Source organism: Symphalangus syndactylus, chromosome 4, assembly GCF_028878055.3.
Source record: "Symphalangus syndactylus isolate Jambi chromosome 4, NHGRI_mSymSyn1-v2.1_pri, whole genome shotgun sequence".
NCBI classification, from domain to species: Eukaryota; Metazoa; Chordata; class Mammalia; order Primates; family Hylobatidae; genus Symphalangus; species Symphalangus syndactylus.
In genome coordinates, this window is record NC_072426.2 from 153,236,083 (window position 1) to 153,248,848 (window position 12,766).

Genomic DNA, 12,766 nt, shown 5'->3' on the forward strand with positions numbered 1-12,766 from the left:
CTCTATTCATCTCTCCTTCATAGCTTTCAAAATCTTAGTCTTAAAATTATTTTAGTAGAAACAAATATTAAAAGTAATTTTTTGAAAGGTTATCTCAAAAGCTCTGAGAAACTTCACCTTTTACAAAGACATTGGTTAGCTCTTGGCATGATTAATGTTAGAATGTTTGATCCCTCTATCAACGAAGGAGAACATTTTGAAATTGGCTTTATTTTTTACTAAATAAAATATCACCACATATAAGGGAGAAATGATATTTAAACAATATTTTGATAAATATATTATTTAAAATGCATGTGAGGAATTCCATATCAAAAAGAGAAAATAAAAATTAACTAATGTTTCAAAGTATATAGATCCTTCATTTTATGTTGAATATTCATGAATTTATCAGTGTGTAAACTGCATTTGAGAGTACAGGACTTTTGTAGTATCCTCAGTGAAAATGATACCACTAACTCCCTGAATTGTAAAATCAAGGATATCTCAAATGATTTAAACTTAAGGTTTTCACTCATGTTTAATGACAAAATATTCCCAACTATAACATTCACACTAATCCAATCTTTAAATGCAGCTATCAAAAAACAAGTTGCAATTTATAGAGCACAAAGTCTCTCTTCTTGACAGTATCTTCATAGACCATAGAGCTTCAAAAAACACCAAAGGTTTTCATAATAATGGTGAAGAAAGAATCAACTTGGATAAAATTAAGTAGTTTGTCTTTTTTTTTTTTTTACGCTACCATATCCCAATTGTCTAGCATTCCACTGTCCAGAATACAGCCTGCCTGAAATGTATTGATTTTTCCTTCCTATATTCATTTAACAAGCATGTACTTTTGACAACTACTGTGTGTCAGGCACTGCCCTGAATGCTGAAGATACAATCAAAAATCCCCTCATGGAAATATTCCAGTGCTGGAGAAAATATACCCAAATTAAATACAATATCTCAGACCTATGGAATTTCAAGTAGTCTGGTAAAATCTATTGGAAAACTGTAAGTGTCATGAAAACGAATATAGGGTCCCAGAACCAATCACAGAAGTGTTTTTTATCTTAGCATATGCCTTTACCTGGAGCTTGGAGATGAATAAGAGTTACCTTAGGTGAAGAGTGGAGAAAATTGGTGCAGTCTAAGCACAGGGAACAGGACTTGCAATGATCCTGCATTGGAAGGAAGAAAAAAAGAATCAAATGAGGCCCTTTTGTGGGATAGGAAGGAAGAGATTGGTGACAGTGAAGCTAGAGCATCCAGACACATTGACCTGTAAGGATGACTGTATTCAAGAGCTCATATCCACGGGCTTAAGGACAGTCACACTTGGCACACATATTCTATTTGTCTTCACACAGATAAAGGGAAAATGGTGCTGTCCCTCTGGCAAATTAAATTTTTCATTGCCCAGAATTTCTATAACCTTGAATTCCCTAACAGCTAATCTACTGCCCTTCTTTCTCCTTGACTTCAGATATAATTGAAGAGCTTGTCTAAAGGCTTCCTGTCTTTGTTCCAATGTCCTGAATGTACATTCTGGATATGTCAGATGTACGAAAAAAAAAAAAAAGCTGAGATGGGGGTGGTGGTGGAGGGTATATGGGGAAGAGGAACCTTTATCTTCAACTCTAACAAGCAAAGTGAACATAGGAGAGTTAGAAAATCTATGTTTTATAAAGTGCAAATGTGTATCACAAATGAGTATATTATGTTAGTGATTTTTTTTTTTTAGATTCACCATAATGATAAATGCTGAAGAATTTGGAGAAGCAAGAGATGAAACACATTACAGATCAAGAACATCTTTTTGTTTGTTTTGTTTTTTGTTTGTTTTTGAGACGAAGTCTCACTCTGTCCCCCAGGCTGGAGTGCAGTGGCGTGATCTCGGCTCACTGCAACCCGAGTAACTGGGACTACAGGCGCCGGCCACCAGGAACAGCTAATTTTTTTTGTATTTTTAGTAGAGACGGGGTTTCACCGTGTTAGCCAGAATGTTCTCAATCTCCTGACCTCGTGATTCGCCCTCCTCAGCCTCCCAAAGTGCTGGGATTACAGGCTTGAGCCACCGTGCCCAGCCAAGAACACCTTTTTAAATGATTTTTTTTTGGTAGTCATTTTCTAACATGCAAATGGTTTAGTATTAACCCTAGGTATTCAAAATTGCAATGCTTACATAATTTTTACCAGCAGGGACAAATAATACAGTTTTTTTTTTTATTTTTGAGCTTCAGTTTCCATATGTGTAACCTAGATGTACACACTGCAGTGCCTTTGGTTAGATGTTGATAATATGTCTGCATACACATACACATGTACACGCACACACAAATAGATCACTGGTTGCAAATTACAAGTAGGGACTCTGGATAAGATGGAGTTATGAGACTTGCCAAGGTGCATTCATAAATTTTAAAAAATTGAACTAAAATTGTTGTACCATATACATTCATGACTCAGTGTACCTTTTATGAAAAAGTGGGAAAAGTGAAGTTCTTGACTGTGGAAGTGAGAATTATTGGTTTGGTTTCACTCTCCTGTATGATGTAGCTCTATCAGTGGTAACACAAGCAACTTAACTGTTTAGGCAAATTTTCACAAATTCAGGATATTAAGCAGGGTTTAAGAGGGATTTTCTGATGACTGTTGATGTTCTCGGCCAGAAGTCAAAGGATTCTCATACTTTTCTTTCTCTCCATGTTTCTTATCTTCTTATCATGCCCCTCCCTCTACCACCATTGCAGCTTCCTTCCCTTACAGTCACAACTTTCATCCCTCTGTCCTCTTTAGAACCTTTCTATGTCCTTTTATTTTCCATCCCTTTAGTAAGAAATTAAATAATATTTTTAAATAAATTTAATCAATTCAATGCAGTTACACATTTTTATCTTCTACATAAAGATAGTAGATTTTTGGTATTTCTAACAATAACCTCTGAAAACATTAAGTTATCCCTTACTATCTATGTTTAATATTATTTTCCTTCTGATTCAGTGACCTTTAACAAATAAATAGGCTATCCACCCTCTTTATGTATTCATAATTTTAATTCACCCTACACATATTTTTAAATTTCTATGAATCAGGCCTTAGGCTCTGGGTACAAACATAAACACAATCATTGAAACAGATGATGTTTCCAGAAAATAGACATTATACAATATTCAGTTCTTTACTATGATGATGAAATCAATTCCTGGTTTCATCTTTTCTCCATCTAACAACTGCGACAATGATGTTTGCTGCATCTAGAGTTAATATCATCTCCAGCATCAAATGTGTGTTTTTCTAGTAAGAGTGAATACAGCCATCATAATGTGGATTGCAAAACTCAGTGAACACTGCTACCTCTGGACACTGGAGAAGAGAAGCATATTGGGTGCAAGTGTGTGAGGGAAATGGGGAGGAGGGACAAGGAGAACAGCTGCATTCCCTCAGAGAAAATTAGAAAAAGTATGCCATTTTAAGAGTTGTTCAAACTATGGTGGTGGGGTGGGGAATACGTGTGTGTATGTGTATATATATATATATATGTATGTATAAATGTCTTAGATACATATGTATATATATGTGTGTGTGCGTGTATGTATGTATATATGTGTTAGACACCTATGTATATGTGTGCGCGTGTGTTAGATTCATATATATGTGTGTGTGTGCGTGTATGTGTGTGTGTGTGTATACAGAAAACGTTGTATGTAACACACAATCAAAGCTATCAATATCAGATAGGTATTTCCCTATGTTAGAGGCTGCCTATCTCTGGAGCAGGGGACAATAATTCTGGAGAAATACTTGTGCTTCCAAAGCTTTGGCTTTAAAAGTGCACGTGGTTCTTTCAGATTTTGAGTGAAACTCTTACTACCTCACTGGCACAGATGTCATCAGAGAGGGGCGCATCTTCATGTCCGCCACTCAGCTGATCAGTAAGGCACTTTACTGCCTTTGAGGTATTATTTCTAGATTCCTCCATTCAATAAAGGTCTTAAATTGAATTATGGGTGGCCGTTTTTCTCAGTAACGAGCCGGTGTTTCATGAGTACGGGAGTAGTTAAAGGTCCAGAAATGGGCATTTCCTGTTTCCCTTCTTTGAAAACGGCAAGTGCACATTATTATGCTGGGGCAAGAGAACTAGAACATGCTGAAAAGATACATTTTTTTTCCACCTAAAAGATAAACATTTTTTTCCACCTAAAAGATAAACATTTTTTTCCACCTTCTCCCATTTTCTGACCTCACCTGTTCCCCGTCTGACCTCTGGGGGGCTTACTCGGGATGTCAAGGAAAACGTAAAGTATGTAAAACCGGCTCTTTAAGTAGTATTTGTACCCTTAACAGTGAATTTCTGAGAAAAGATCCAGAAGACTAAGAAATGCATATCTAATGAATAAATTTCAGGGAAATTGGAAGGTTTGGATAGAAAGGAAAGCACAGTTTACATACATATGCATACTGTGACCGATCAGGGCAAGCACTCCAGTGTCACCGTGTTCCTGTAGACCTTGTACAATGCAGTCCAAGGCTGTGAGGACTTCGGAGGGCAAAACGCTGAGGAAACCAACCTGCCTCCAAATCCAAGGCGTGAGGTTTACATTGCAGCCTTTGTGATGCTGCTTAGTTAACTGGCTGTATTTATGCAGATCTACTGTAGACTTACTTCCTTTTAATTTTTCCCCCTTTTGTGACTGAAATCATGAATTCCTAAAAATAAATAAATAGCAAACCAAAGGAAAAAAAAAAAAGCCAAAACAGGTTTACCTAACGGGAAGCCTGGAAGGGCTGGCGTTGGAGAAGCCGCTGGGAAGCGGGGCAGGCAGCAGAGAGCCGCCCACCGGTCTCCGGGTCTCTGCCCCGGGCTCTTTCCAGCCCGGCCTTTGGGTAACTGGGGTGGGGGAGGGCGCCCGGCTTTCAGGTCGCGTCTCCCGCAGGTTTGGGAGCCCAGTAGGCCGTGACTGAAAGACGGTGGCAACAGCGGTCAATTGCCGTTTTAGAGCTCATTTTGGGGGCGAATGGTAGCAGCAGAGCCACTGCCGCCCTGGCTCTTGTAGGTGGGTCTGGAGCGTCACGTAGGCACCCCAACTCGCGCCGGGGGCCGTGGTCCGCAGACTCCCACTTCATTGCCCCGGAGGCCTGAGCCCGCCCTGCCCGGCGGTGGCTGCACCTTTCCCGACAGTCGGGGCAGCGGCGGCTGCAGTGGAGGCAGCCTAACCGCGTAGCGCTGAAACCACCATTCACAAATGCAAACCCCTGTCTTCCGTGGATAAACCGTGGCGGCGCGCGTCCGAGCGTCCCCGAGGGGCTGGGGGGAGCCCCGGGGAGAGCAGGAAAGGAAGCGGGGTGGCGGTGGGTAGGAGGTGACTGAGCCTTCACGCCCGGCCGGCGGAAGAGGCAGCCGGGTCCGTGCGCGCCAAGCCAGCCGCCCCTCGCGCCGTTCCTCGGCCGCAGCGCGGGGTTCGCCCCGCTTCTCCCCGGCACAGCACAGTGCGGCAGGCGGCAGCGTCCTCCCCTCGCCTCCCCAAATTCCCTCACCTCAGCCAAGGCGGCAGCCCCGGCGTCCCCGCCCGCCCGGCCGCGCGCCCCCGCCCGGAGCGCCCCCCCCCGGTGCGCCCCCGCCACGCTGCAGCTGGAGCGACCGCCGCGGCCCGCCCCACAGACCTGGGAGGAGGAGGAGGGGAAGCCGGAGAGGGAGGCGCGGGGAGGAGGGATGGAGCCGGGAGGAGGAAATAAATAAATAAAACAATAACCTCCGCGCCAATAAGAGCGAGGGAGAGAGCAAGACGCGACCAGAGAGCTACCGGGGCCCGCTCGCGCGCCTCTGAGAGGCTGTCCGCGCGCGCGCGTGTGTGCGTGAGTGTGGATTTGCCGGGACTGGAGCTGGAAAGTTCAAACTAAACGTGTTGCTCTCGCCGGGTGCCGAGGCCGCGGCGGAGGCTGCCCAACTTCCCCGGGCCAAGTGAGTGGCATTGCCCAGCGCCTTTGGCAAGGCGGCGGCCGCTCGGCCCTGCGCCCGGGCGCGGCGGCGGCGGCGGCGGCTCCGCTCGCCCCGGGAGGGAGCCCGCGGCCAGGGCTGGACGCTCGCCCCGCCACCTCCACCGACTCTCTCTCTCCTCAGCCTCCGCGCCTGGCACCGCAGCAAGGTACGTGGCGCTTCCCGGCGCGGCATCTCCCCTAGCACACCCCGCGCGCGTTTTTGGTTGCCTAGATTCTTCCCCTTCCCAGAGTGGTCATCATTTGTCAAACTTTACCTCCACCTCGCACATGTCGGGGGCCGCTGCAGCCGCCCTCCCCGGCAGCGTGGGCTCCGCTCGCTGATGGGAACCGAGTGGAGGGTGGGGGGGAGGATCTGCTGGCAGCGGTGGTTCCCTTCTGGATTAAGATCGTATTTCGGAATAACTCGCAGGTCTTACCCTCCGGGGGTGTCCTTCATTATGATGTTCCCTGTGATGCTGGTAATGGTTTTCCTTGCTCCTTCTGCACGGAAGGACGTACAAGTTTGCAGGAGAAGGTACATGAAAAGCAGGTGAAGTTTGCAGCCACTTGACTCCAAGAGAGGAGTAACCCTTTCTTTGCAGTAGCAGCTATGGTTTTGAAGCAGCGGCGGCGGCGGCAGCGGTGACAGCGATGACAGCGGCCTGGCCGGTGGCGGCAGCTGCACGTTGTCCCGTCTGTGACTGGGAGAAGGAGGAAAAGTGGGGCTGCCTCGTCGGAGAGCGCAACTCGGGAGCTGCCTGCAAAGACGCTGCGGGGGAAAATGCTAAGGGCTCCCTGATCCTTGGTAAATCGTGTTTGGAGAGGCATGATTTCCTTTTGTGATATTTATGTGCTTAATAACAGACATGCTTAAAAATCTCTTTAAAACTTTTATGCATACGATTTCCATTTCTAGATTAGGTGAACGACTCTGAAACCTCTCAGATAAATGCCAAAATCAGTAAGATCGGAGCGGTGTGCAAACCTGCAATGAATTGCCCAGTGCCTTCTTGTATGTAATGTATCACCTACTAGGAAACGTATCTTCCGTGCCATACTATTTTGGTAATAGCTATAGGTTCATTATTATTATTTTTTTTCTGACGGTGAAGTAGGAAGTTTTTAGTGAAACAAAAATTTAGAAGTCATAGTAAGTTTCCAAGCAACGTGCTTGAGCCTTTTGAAGCCACCTGCTGAATTAGTTCATGTTACTTTTCAGAGGTTACCGCTTTGGTGCAGGAGATGTAGACATATCCAGCAGATGGAGCAGTGGAAAACTATACTGGAACCTGCATAACACTCATTTATCCCGATGTAATCACAAAGAGGCCAAATGAATGTGTATGGAGCTCACTTTAGGGGAGACACTGGTTTTACTGTCATATTTGGAAAAAATTTTGTGTCAACTGAAATATGATTGGAATATATCTGTAGAAACTTCAATTCTTTAGGCTTCTTTTTCATTCATAAAGCATTTGAAAATAGTTTTTGTGCATATTAGAGTACAGTATGATTCATTCATGTCAGAAATGTCAACTGGTCCTTTGGTTATATATTGTGGTGACTCACAACGCCATGAAAAACAAGGCATTCTGCCATAATAAATGTCTAATTATTGTGTTATAGTTTAAAAGAGTATAAAAACTTGCATTTAAAAGTAAGCAAACATCATTTTGAATACTTTTTAGTATTCTGAATGCAACTGAATTTGTGTTTTGCAAAGTTAAGATAGCTAAATACACTTATTTCTTCAAATAATTTACTGCAGCTTAAATTGAAGGAAAAAGTTAATAAAACTTTTTAGTCATTCTTGTGAATTGATGTTCCGTCTTCCCCAAAATTTCATGAAATTTAGATCTGGTGTGATCTGGTCACATTCATTTTACCTTCAGAGACAAAGACAAAATTCTTCAAAAGCCACTTAAAAAAATCCTTACGTTGATATATTTTGGTAACAATAACATGAAGAGAGAATCTTCCTTCCTACAAAAATTTTAAAACTTTGCAATCAGTCATGCATCTGAAAAAAAAGCTTTAAAGTGAACAGAGACAAATGGGCTGCCCATTTCACAGGCAGAACGGCAAAGACTTAGGCACCTGCTTTGTTGCACCGTTTCAGGAAAGAACTGGTTCTTGAATCTAATCTGCTCATCTTCCCATCTCTTGCTCCTTTCATTGTGTTTTGTCATAGATTTTACCGTGGCAGAGAACTGAGCTTAACTACTCTGAAAAAAATCCTATTAGGTCTTACTTTAACGTCATTATTTAGCAATTTAAAAGTTACAGCCATACAGCAAACATTTTAAGGAATTTAGAGACAGACACGATGCCATTGAAAAATGTAGCACTAGCAATCATTTAAATTAAACGTGCTTTACAATGAGGGCACATGTTTATAAAATATATGTGACTGTTTTCTAAATCTTCAGATAACATCTGTAGCAAAGTACTTACCTTTGCATTCTGAAACTATATTTCTTTCACATTCGCATAATATCCAAGAAGGCTTGGAACTCCCAGTGTTATAAAATAGTGTAAGTACCTTTCTGAAGGAACTAATTTTATCCCACCTGTTGCCACACAGATAAAATGATTATAGATTTTTCTAAATTTATTCCATTCTAAATTTATGCCCCTTTACACAGGCAAGAACAAAAGGGTTTCAGTGTAAGATGCTGAAAGTTTGATGCCATATTTAGATGTTCAAAAATATGAAAACCAGACATTTACTAATTCATCATCTCTATTAAATGTGTTAAATTCCTCCAGTGTAACTCTTATTTACAGTTTAAAAATCAGCTGGTCAAAGCAATGTTAATGTAGTAAAATAGGTTAGATGTAGGTATATTATGGTCATTGCTCATGTGATATATATCTTCAGAGAAAACCGGTGCCTTGTAAGTTTTTCTGTAAACTCAATATAAATGAAATGTTGATAAGATTGATATAATTTTGATATAACTTTGACATATGTATTTCTACATATTTTGAGACTTTAAAAATATAATCACTAAATACTGTTCGTACAGTACTGAGCTTTTTCAGTTAAGTTTATTGGACTGATCCAATCCTGTGATATGCTACTGAAGTTGAGTTCAAGTTTATGGAGGGAAATATTGGATACATACATACATACATACATACATACATACATATATACATACACACAGGGGTCATCAGTTTTCACTGGGAATCTTGGTAATGGGAGTGGCAATGTGCCTATTGAAGAATTTTGGAAAATAGTCTAATCATCAACTTTAAATTATCATTTTAAAAACGTGATCAAAAATAGATATCTGTTAAGTAGAGGATCTGTATTTAACCTAAGCCTCATGGTAATAGTTGAAGCTTGGCATTCACCAAGTCTTTGCACTTGTTATTACAGTAATTTTAATGCACTTTCTGCATTATTTGTATTTTCATTCCATCTCCTTAGGACATTGTTCTAATAGAGCTATAATATAGCTCTATTAGGTAGTTTTCTTCCAGCACCATAAAATGTAGCCAGTGGTTTAGACTTAAATATAAAACCGCAATTACATTTGCACCAACCTAATATTTCAACTGAATTAAGTTTTTGAAACTCATATAGAGGGATTGAGAAATTATGAAGAAGCAGAAATTTTGTTTTTTTCTCCATTAAGTTATCTTCTAGGAGTTAACATGGGTTTATCAGTCAGTGAAGATCAAGCAAAAGATGAAACCTTTTATTCTTTAGTTTCTGTCTTGTCACCTGCCTGTTTGGTTTCTCTTAGTGTCAAGTATAACTGAGCATGACTTTCACTTATCATTCATGGAAAAGGCATATATATTTGCAACTTGCGTGTTTTGTTGGGAGGCACCATTAGTTTTTAATAAGAAGAAAAAGTTTTCAGCACTATATATAAGGAAAAAATCATAATATAAAAATTATTCTAGATGAGTACAGCAGTGAAAAATGTATCTTGGGATATAAATTTTAGCAGAAATGATGAGGATGCAAGATATATCCCAAATAATATTTCCAACTTTGAATATTACTGTAATTTAATTTTTATATGTTAATGCTGTATTGGGTACAAACACCTTTACCTTTAACTCTCTTTAATTACCACTTCTTTGTGTAAAAGTCTACCAAGAATATAGCTTAATTATATATGTATAATATGATTGTTTTATGGCATATGTTATATGATATATATCTCATAAAACATATTTTTAACATGAGTACAATTTTGCTCATACAATATTCAGGGATAGATTTTATTTCACTGATTATCCCAAATATTTTTTGAAGCCCCAGAATCCTCAGATAATTTTCTGTATGTTGCTGTATAGGACAGTTCTGCCACATAGCTTTAGAGATATTTAGTCATAGAAATATAATTGGGTAAGCCGCCCTACTACTATTCACGTAATTACCACGAAACTTGTGATAACCTCTAAATACAATATGTTATATAAACTGTTTATATTGTTACCAAGGGATTAAAACCATGGGACAAGACAAACATAGTCATTCTTTATAGTGGTCAAAAACTATCTTTCATGCTTTAAAGGACTTATATTTAGAACTTATTATGGAAAAAGGTGGATGGATCAAAAGTGGATATCAAGTGCGTGAAAAATTATTTACCAGAATCACACTTACTAAGTATTATAATAAGCATACCTTTCTAATTATTATTTTCCAAAGGTAGGAGATTGGAGAGGCATAATTAAACGTACCTGATATTATTAGAATAAGACAGTTGTCTAACTGGCCTTTTCATTCTGATAGGAATATGTTTCATGATTTTGATTATTTCACAGCACCCCTAACAAATAGAATTATACTGTGTTTTCCAATATGCATATCTTAAAGGTTTTGAAATGTATGATTGATTATGATTATCAGAACTTTGTGCCTAAACTAAAGGCAGCTAGCAGATAGAATACTGTTGGCAAACTGAGAGGCTGAATACTGGTGTTGCAAAAAGTTTAAATTGATGTTACTTCATATATACCCCCAAATCAGTATTACTGCTACTTTGCTAGTACTTTTATTATGAATATAAATTATATTAGATTCTTATTCAACTTCCCATGCTTAAATTGCAGTATATTCAAGAACTTGCTTTAGTAATAAATATTGGTCATTATTGTATGACAGAGATCTTTACTGGTAACATTAGATTTAGAACATTATTATGCAAAACAGACAATAAAACAATCTCTGCTCTGGGTCTATAGAATTTACTAAATTAGTGCCCATGGGCATGTGAGAAAAAAAAGTGTCCATATGTCAGCTTCACCTATATGAGAGAGGGAGAAAAGTGAGGAGACACCTTTCCATGAATGTCTTCCCTCCAGTTTATACCACCAGTTTTCTAAATAAACTTTATTTTAACATTTTTTAAGCCTGGACACTTTTAATGAGAACTAATCACAGTCACAGTATCAGTGTATTAATGGATTACATCAATACTTAATATTTTTTCATCTTATAGCTCAATCTGTCATTCATTAAGCAGAAAGATTTATTCACATTACCTTTTTAAAAACACTTCATCAGTTATATGGTAGACTGATTTTTAATAGTTGTCTATTAAAAATAAAATAAAGCACAAAATAAAAAAATAAAAACTAAGAATAAGTTGTTGATGTAGTTTTTAGGATTTAATATTATTTAGAAGATAAATATTTATAGGTTTTAGTTTTGATTGTATATAAAATTAACAGCAGCAAGAATAAATAATCCCATATTTCAGCCAAAATGTCAACTAGAAATGATAAACTGGCTTTCTTGTGTATATGTGTGTGTGTGTGTTTTAATTTTCTGTGTCAATTAATATGTACTATCAGTAGAATAGACTATTCTGAGAAGATAATGGTATCTCGTTGAACATAGATTTAAAGGTTAAGCAGTTATTATTGAAAAATAAACATGCCAGTTTACTTTCCATCTCTAAGCCTTTTTCTTAAAGTATATTTACCTAAATTTAAACAGCATCTATAATATTGATAAAATTTTTTAAGTCATAAATGTCAAATTAAGTGCTCAATAAATATTAGGATCTTTCTTTGATCTCTTTATATTATCAAATAAAAATCGGTACACTGATATCTTTCTTTTAATAACAAATAGGTGCAAGACAGTCTAAGGTTAACAACCAGAAAATATTTGTTTTGTGATGGGATGTTCATAATTTCTTTTTCTCATTGTCTTACAAATTTATTTATTTTAATTTCGTGTAGCATATAACGATTTCTTATGCAAAATAAATGTTTTTTGATAAAATTAAATACACTAAAGTGTCTTCACTTCTGAAGTGTATTGCCTATAGATTTGAGTTTCAAAAGTGTCAAATTTATATTTTGCATATGTCCTTATTTATATATTGTAGGTTTTTTCCCAAATACAGGTCCTCTTGTGTTATAATTGTGAAGTTTTTTATTCATACTTTTCACATTAATACTTTTCCATACAACTTAATTATTTTGCTTTTTACATTCAGAGCAGAGACAATATTGCAGTTATTGCCAACTTTATTTTATTTTGATTTAAAATGTGTTAAACTCACATAAAGTATTAACACTCATATATTTTTCTAAAATTATTTGTGTGAGTCAAATTTGTCAGTGATTTCTTCAAAATTTTATTTGTAACTACGGGATCAAAACCAAAAAGGTTAATTTTCATATAATTAAAGGTCAGTCATTTTTTTAATGCTTACAATTTGTTTACTTCTTTAAGAAATCTAATAACATTTTCAACAACACGGTGTTTCTTAATACTTGTGAACCTTATGCTTTTTAAAATTTTGCCTTTAAAACAGTT